The sequence below is a fragment of the Salvelinus sp. IW2-2015 genome, unplaced genomic scaffold (assembly GCF_002910315.2).
Source record: "Salvelinus sp. IW2-2015 unplaced genomic scaffold, ASM291031v2 Un_scaffold640, whole genome shotgun sequence".
NCBI lineage: Eukaryota > Metazoa > Chordata > Actinopteri > Salmoniformes > Salmonidae > Salvelinus > Salvelinus sp. IW2-2015.
In genome coordinates, this window is record NW_019942587.1 from 256,422 (window position 1) to 265,026 (window position 8,605).

The window sequence follows — 8,605 nt, forward strand, 5'->3', positions numbered from 1 at the left end:
CGGAGAAATTGCATCATAATAAGTCATTCTTACCAGTCACAACGTGGCAGAAGAGGAACAGGAAAGAGAGGAGGAAGGACACAAATCTGGAAAAGAACACCAGAAGCCAAGGAAAGAGTGGCACAAGAGGACGGCGTGTCGACATATGCACAAGGTCGATATAACCCTGCCCTCTCAGGTTTAGAAAAATTAGAAAAAGCAGCCACACGACGGGCTGCCGGCCCACGGGCCGCCGGAAAGACGCGTTTTTTTAACAGAAAAAGACCACAAGGCCCTAAGGTGGAATATATTCATTCTTTTCATCACAGACACGTTAACCACCAGCAATGAAAAACACCGCGGGAGTCCTCAAAGTCTATTACCTAAAATCAGATCGAAAGGAAATCAATTGAAACATTCCCTGACTGATAAAGTCACAGTACATATGTGGAGGTTGTCACAGCTCCAATCCAGAATGGTGGTCGTTACTGAGACGTGGTTAAGGAAGAGTGTTTTGAATTACTGATGTTAAAACCTCTTAGGGCGCATGAACGCTAGCGGGACACCTACGACAACATCCAGGAAATTCCAGAGCACGAAATTCAAAATACAGAAATCGTAATATCAAACATTCATGAAAATACAAGTGTCTACATAATTTAAAACTTAACTTCTTGTTAATCAACCGCTTTGTCAGATTTCAAAAAAGGCTTTATGGCAAAAGCATACCATGTGATTATTGTGAGACAGCGCCCCAAATCAAAATACTTTTTCAACCCACAGCGTCACATATTCACAAATAGTCGATGAAATAAATCACTTACCTTTTAAGATCTTCCTCTGTTTGAAATCACAAGCATACACAAGCTACACAATGAATGGTCGTTTTGTTCTAAAAAGTCTGTTTAGTTGGCGCCAATGATCTCAGTAATCCACTRGTTCAACATGCATACAAACAAATCCAAAAAGTTACCGGGTAAAGTTCGTCCAAACAAGTCAAACGATGTTTCTAATTAACTCTAATATATAAATAAACAATAATATTTAAGACGGAGAATAGTATGTTCAATAGAGAAGATAAATAACGAAGAGCGCGCACATCATTCACGCCACAACAAGAATACTTTCTAATGAGAGACACCTTGGAAAAACTACAACTACTTGTTCATTTTTCAAGAAACAAGCCTGAAACCCTGTCTAAAGACTGTTGACATCTAGTGGAAGCCATAGGAACAGCAATCTGGGTCCTATCTATTTGTTTATCRCATAGGCTAGCAGTGAAATGGCCTGTGACCTCAAATACATTTCCGGATTGATTTTCCTCGGGTTTTCGCCTGCCACATCAGTTCTGTTATACTCAAAGACCTCCAGGAGGTCATGGTATTCTGCGGGAAATCCGAGGCTTGACTTAAGCCCAGAGGAGGACGTCTCAGGGAAGGCTGCGCCGCTTTGAGGCAATGGGAATGACAGAACTGACTCCAACCCAGGATTGAACTCGTGGTCCAGTCAATAGCGGGGTTGTGTTTTTGGAGCCAAGAAAATCCCAAAACAGGAACATGTGGGGAATCAATGAGGAGAAGCTGTATAGCCTCACTCTGATTTCCTGAAACCTACAGATTAATAGGCACAGTGCTGTGGGTAACTCTTCCAACGGAGCGGCCGTGCAGTGCTCTAGCGTCCATGGGAACAGAGAGGAGTTGAGTGTGGATACCTAATTCAGAAACTAGTGTAGCGTCGATAAAACTCTCATCCACCCCAGAGTCAATGAGCACKCGGAGAGACTTAGACTGGTCTCCCCACAGCAGTATCACAAAAAAAGTGAGTGCAGGTGATGGGAACTAGAGGATTCCCAGTCTGGCTCACCAGAGTACTTGTACCTACAAAATAAATAGGTCTCTTAACCGGGCAGGTGGCTATATAATGTCCCGCAGCCCCACAGTACAGACAACAGTTGGCGCTCAGCCTGCGGGAACGTTCCCTAGGCGATAGTCCAGCTCTGCCCAGTTGCATAGGCTCATGGGTAACCGACTCACTCATCGCCGATGATTCTCGAGGGAACTCGGTTGGCTTCGGCTCTGCACACTTCGGGGACTTCCGGATTCCTTCGGAGGTGAGCAGGCAGCAGGGGATGAGCGAATGTTCCCGAGACCCGACCTCCTCTCACTTCGACGTTGTCGTAGACGCCCATCAATCCTAATCATGAGGGCGACGAGGGAATCGAGGTCCAATGGTAACTCCCGCACTGCGAGCTAGTCTTTTATTTCCTCTGACAGACCGTGAAGGAAGGTATCGAATAGAGCCTCCAGATTCCTGGCACTCTTGGCGGCCAATGTGRGAAACTCTACCGCATAGTCTGCCACCCTACGGGAGTTCTGATGTTCCTTCAGTAGATTTTGGGCCGCTTCTCTCCCGGAAACCGGAGAATCGAATACCTTCCTCACCTCCGCCATGAAATCTTCCAGGTTATGACAAAACTAAGTTTTGTTGCTCCCAAACGGACATCGCCAAGGAGAGCGCCCTTCCGGACATTAGCGTAATTTAGATACTCTATCTTCAATCGGTCCGAAGGTAACGAAGATGGCTGTAGCTCAAAAATGAGGGAGCACTGGGAAATATTGCTCCGGAGGAGGTAAGCGGGGTTCCAAGTCTGCTGGGTCGGTCATGGCCAATTCGTTCTATCACGACACAKGGCGAGACCCAGATGCAGACACAGGAGGCAGATGGTTTGAGCTCTGGTATTTATAGACAAAAGGCAGGTCGGGGACAGGCAAGCATTCATAGCCAGGGCAGAGTCCAAAACGGTACAGGGCGGCAAGCAGGCTCGAGGTCAGGGGCAGGCAGATTGATCAGGCATGCGGGCTCAGAGTCAGGACAGGCAAGGGTAAAAACCAGGAGGACGAGGAAAAAGAGAGACTGGGAAAAACAGGAGCTGAGAGAAAAATGCTGGTTGACTTGGAAAACAAGACGAACTGACACAGACAGACAGAAAACACAGGTATAAATACCCAGGGGATAAGTGGGGAAGATGGGCGACACCTGGAGGGGAGTGGAGACAAGCACAGGGACAGGTGAAACAGATCAGGGTGTGACAACTGCAATTCTTTCAGATAGAGAGAGAAAGAGTGTGTGTGTGTGTGTGTGTGAGAGAGAGAGAGGGGGGGATATACAAGAGAGAGAGAGTGTGTACACACACACCACACACACAACACCACACACCACACACACACACACACACACACAACACCACACACACCATACACACACACCACACACACACACACACACAACACACAGCCAACACACACACACACACACACACACACACACACACACACACACACAGCCCCGGACATCCAATAACAGTGAAGGAGATTGATACTCTCCCTAGAGGTTTGAGAAGCATATGATGATGGCCTTGCTCAGAGGACACTCTCAATGCACACACTGCAGTAACGTGAGCATACAGTGAAACCCACTCGGACTTCTCAATAGTCAGCAAGGCATATAAAAAGCAGCAGACTCAAGTATGCTGAGCAATGGCAAAACCGCAATTAAAATACCATGTTTTGTTAGCCTACTTGTGTCGAAAGACATACACTTTTTGTATGTTTCATTAGACTATTTCAAACAGTTGCCATAAATATATTTACCATGTTTTGAAAACGGGACATACAGTACTGATTATGAATGTCAAATAAGTCCTATCTGCATAAATTAAGAGATGGAACTGACCTCAAACTACAACAAAACATAACGTGGGAATATACACAGGTATCTATAGACAACCACTATGTATTTCTCATAAGTTGCATATGCATTGATTCATTCGATCATGTATTTAAACAATGCCCATTTAAATGTAATTTACGAGTTGAGCGACAAATACATCTTTTACTGTATTGTGGTCTCCGTGAACATGGAAACATTGCCTTTAAAATGTGCATTGCGGAATGTGTATCCGATTGGTGGTGTGCAAATTTGTTGTGTATGACTTATTTATTGATGATGCACTATCCATATACACTGCTCAAAAAAATAAAGGGAACACTAAAATAACACATCTAGATTCTGAATGAATGAAATATTCTATTAAATACTTTTGTCTTTACATAGTTGAATGTGCTGACAACAAAATCACACAAAATATATCAATGGAAATCAAATTATCACCCATGGAGGTCTGGATTGGAGTCACACTCAAAATTAAAGTGGAAACCACACTACAGGCTGATCAACTTTGATGTAATATCCTTAAAACAAGTCCAAATGAGGCTCAGAGTGTGTGTGGCCTCCATCCTTATGACTCCCTCAAATCTGGGCATGCTCCTGATGAGGTGGCGGATGGTCTCCTGAGGGATCTCTCCAGACCTGACTAAAGCATCCGCCAAACTCCTGGACAGTCTGTGGTGCAACGGGGCGTTTGGTGGATGGAGCAGACATGATGTCCCAGAATGTGCTCAATTGGATTCAGGTCTGGGGAACGGCGGGCCAGTCCATAGCATCAATGCCTTCTCTTGCAGAACTGCTGACACACTCCTCCACATGAGGTCTAGCATGTCTTGCATTAGAGGAACCGGCCAACCGCACCAGCATATGTCTCACAAGGGGTCTGAGGATCTCATCTCGGTACCTAATGGCAGTCAGGCTACCTCTGGCGAGCACATGGAGGGCAGCCCTGGGTTCCTCCTATGCAAGACAATGCCTAACCTCATGTGGCTGGAGTGTGTCAGCAGTTCCTGCAAGAGGAAGGCATTGATGCTATGGACTGGCCGGCCCCCCCAAAGAAATGCCACCCCACACCATGACTGACCCACCGCCAAACCGGTCATGCTGAGGAATGTTCTCCACGGCGTCTCCCAGACTGTCACGTCTGTCACATGGCTCAGTGTGAACCTGCTTTCATCTGTGAAGAGCACAGGGCGCCATGGCGAATTTGCCAATCTTGGTGTTCTCTGGCAAATGCAAACCTCCTGCACGGGTGTTGGGCTGTAAGCACAACCCCACCTGTGGACGTCGGCCCTCATACACCCTCATGAGTCTGTTTCTTGACCGTTTGAGCAGACACATGCACATTTTGTGGCCTGCTGGAGTCATTTTGCAGGGCTCTGGCAGTGCTCCACCTGCTCCTCATTGCACAAAGGCGGAGGTAGCGGTCCTGCTGCTGGGTTGTTGCCCTCCTACGGCTCCTCCACGTCTCCTGATGTACTGGCCGTTCCTGGTAGCGCCTCCATGCTCTGGACACTACGCTGACAGACACAGCAAACCCTTCTTGCCACAGCTCGCATTGATGTGCATCCTGGATGAGCTGCATTACCTGAGCCACTTGTGTGGGTTGTAGACTCCGTCTCATGCTACCACTAGAGTGAGAGCACCGCCAGCATTCAAAGTGACCAAAACATCATCAGAAGCATAGGAACTGAGAAGTGGTCTGTGGTCACCACCTGCAGAACCACTCCTTTATTGGGGTGTCTTGCTAATTGCCTATAATTTCCACCTTTTGTCTATTCCATTTGCACAACAGCATGTGAAATTTATTGTCAATCAGTGTTGCTTCCTAAGTGGACAGTTTGATTCACAGAAGTGTGATTGACTTGGAGTTACATTGTGTTGTTTAAGTGTTCCCTTTATTTTTTTGAGCAGTTGTATTTAGTAGATATGCTGAGCACTTGTTGGCTGCTTTTCGTTCACTCTGCAGTCCAACTGTAACGTGAACCTTGGAGTCGGGAAGCAAGTACAGGGAGTGAATAAATTGATAAATAAATTAACATGGACAAAACAAGAGCAGGGGTACAGACATGAAAAAGACACAATAACACATGGGGAAGGAACTAAGGGAGTGACAGATATAGGGAAGTTAATCAAGAAAGTGATGAAGTCCAGGTGCGTCTGATGAGGCACTGGTGTGCGTAACGATGGTGACAGGTGTGCATAATAATGAACAGCCTGGTGACTAGAGCGCCGGAGAGGGAGTATACGTGACAGTACCCTCCCTGACGAGCGCTCAGCGCAGGACGCGACCCAAAAAGACAATCTCGTGGGACCAGGAGTGGACTGGTCGCCTCTGCTGAAGCGCGGGAACCTGTTGAGCCTTCTGAGGTACGGACCTGACAAGCCGGCTGAGGGCGGGAACCTGACGAGCCAGCTGAGGTGCGGAACCTGAAGAGCCGGCTGAGGCGCGGGAACCTGACGAGCCGGCTGAGCATGGGAGCCTGCCATGCCTACCAAGTCTTGTGAACCTGACGAGCTAGCTGAGGCATCCTTGATAGACTCAGCAAACAGACGCTTGACCGGTCAACCGAGTCTTGTGAACCTGACGTGCCGGCTGAGGCATGGAAGCCTGACGAGCCTGCTGAGGCATCTTCGATTCTCCGCAGCGGCAGCCGGACCCGACGTCACCTACCAAATTTTTAAAAATAATAATAATAAAAAACACGTTCTTAAAGTGTACGCTGGGAGTATGGAAGCTAGTTCAGGAGTAAATCATTAACAAACAAACATAACAAGAAACATGAATAGTGTACAGACATGAAACAACAACACAGAAAACAATAGGGAAGGAAGGAAGGAACCAAAGGGAACTAAGGAAGGAACCAAAGGAGTGACAATGTGGGAAGGTAATCAGAAAGGTGATGAAGTCCAGGTGAGTCTGATGAGGGCGGGTGCGTGTAATGATGGAACTGGTGTGCGTAAAATGAGCAGCCTGGTGACCTAGAGCGCTGAAGAGGGAGTATACGTGACACCAACTCATCCCAAACCATCTCAATTGGGTGAGGTCGGGTGACTGTATATTCCAGTGTCATCTGATGCATCACTCTCCTTGGTCATATAGCCTTACACAATCTGGAGGTGTGTCTTTGGTCATTGTCCTGTTGAAAAACAAATGATAGTCCCACTAAGCGCAAACCAGATGGGATGGCTTATCCTGCAGAATGCTGTGTGGCCATGCTGGTTAAATGTGCATTGAATTCTAAATAAATCACAGACAGTGTCACCAGCAAAGCACCTCCACACCATCACACCTCCTCCTCCTGCTTCACAGTGGAAACCACACATGCAGAGATCATCCTTCACCTACTCTGCGTCTCACAAAGACACAGCGGTTAACCAAAAATCGCAAATTTGGACTCATCAGACCAAAGGACAAATTTCCACTGGTCTAATGTCCATTGCTCGTGTTCTTGGCCCAAGCAAGTCTCTTCTATTATTGGTGTTCTTTAGTGGTGGTTTCTTTGCAGCATTTCAACATGAAGGCCTGATTCCACAGTCTCTCTGACAGTTGATGTTGAGATGTGTTTGTTACTTAACTGAAGCATTATTTGGGCTGCAATTTCTGAGGCTGGAACTACTGAACGTATCCTCTGCAGCAGAGGTAACTCTGGGTTTTCCTTTCCTGTGGTGGTCCTCATGAGAGCCAGTTCATCATAGCGCTTGATGGTTTTTGCAACTGCACTTGAAGAAACTTGCAAAGTTATTGAAATTCTTGTCTTAAAGTAATGATGGACTGTCATTCTCTTTGCTTATTTGAGCTGTTCTTCCATAATATGGACGTGTCTTTATATGGTTATCTTCTATACACCAACCTTAGCTTGTCACAACACAACTGATTGTCTCAAACTCATTAAGAAGGAAAGTAATTCCTCAAATTAACTTTTAATAAGGCACACCTGTTAATTGAAATGCATTTCAGGTGACTGTCTCTATCGGGGTGCCACAGGGTTCAATTATTGGGCCAACTCTTTTCTCTGTATATATCAATGATGTCGCTCTTGCTGCGGGTGATTCTTTGATCCACCTCTACGCAGACGACACCATTCTGTATACATCTACATACCCTTCTTTGAACACTGTGTTAACAAACCTCCAAACGAGCTTCAATGCCATACAACATTCCTTCTGTGCCCTCCAACTGCTCTTAAATGCTAGTGAAACTAAATGCATGCTCTTCAACCGATCGTTGCCTGCACCCGCCCTCCCGACTAGCATCACTACTCTGGACGATTCTGAGTTAGAATATGTGGACAACTATAAATAACTAGGTGTCTGGCTAGAATGTAAACTCTCCTTCCAGACTCATATTAAGCATCTCCAATACAAAATTAAATCTAGAATCGACTTCCTATATAGCAGCAAAGCCTCCTTCACTCATGCTGCCAAACATACCCTCGTAAAACTGACCATCCTACCAATCCTTGACTTCGGTGATGTCATTTACAAAATAGCCTCCAAAACTGTACTCAGCTAATTGGATGCAGTCTATCACAGTGCCATCCGTTTTGTCACCAAAGCCCCATATACTACCCACCATTGCGACGTGTATGCTCTAGATGGCTGGTCCTCGCTACATATTTGTCACCAAACCCACTGGCTCCATCTATAAGTATTTGCTAGGTAAAGCTCCACCTTATCTCAGCTCACTGGACACCATAGCAACGCCCACCCGTAGCACGACTTATATCTCCCTCACTAACTTTAAGCATCAGCTGTCAGAGCAGCTTACCAATCGCTGCAGGTGTACACAACCCATCTGTAAATAGCCCATCCAACCAACTACCTACCTCATCCCTATATTTGTTTTTCTTTTTCTGCTCTTTTGCACACCAGTATTTCTACTTGCACATCCTCATCT